Raw genomic sequence first — 261 nt, 5'->3', positions numbered from 1 at the left:
CAGAGGGCACAGGCTGGGTTGAGGGACACCCCTCCCCAGTACGTGATGTCCTGCACGGGGCCTCTAGTATGTAATAGTAACCATAGTTACCCTAACTGCATTACTATAAGCTCCCTTTTTCCTTCAGGTTTTACTCAAAATTCTTCTCCTCATAAGACTCTCCATTCATCCAATCTAAAATTTCAGCTCCCCACCTAACATTTCATATCTTACTTCGCTGTTTTATTGTTTCCTTAGCACTTATTACCATAGCAGTCATAT

The sequence above is a fragment of the Myotis brandtii genome, unplaced genomic scaffold (assembly GCF_000412655.1).
Source record: "Myotis brandtii unplaced genomic scaffold, ASM41265v1 scaffold156, whole genome shotgun sequence".
Classification (NCBI taxonomy): Eukaryota; Metazoa; Chordata; class Mammalia; order Chiroptera; family Vespertilionidae; genus Myotis; species Myotis brandtii.
The sequence above is the reverse complement of the archived record's forward strand: the minus strand, read 5'-3'. Positions refer to the sequence as shown.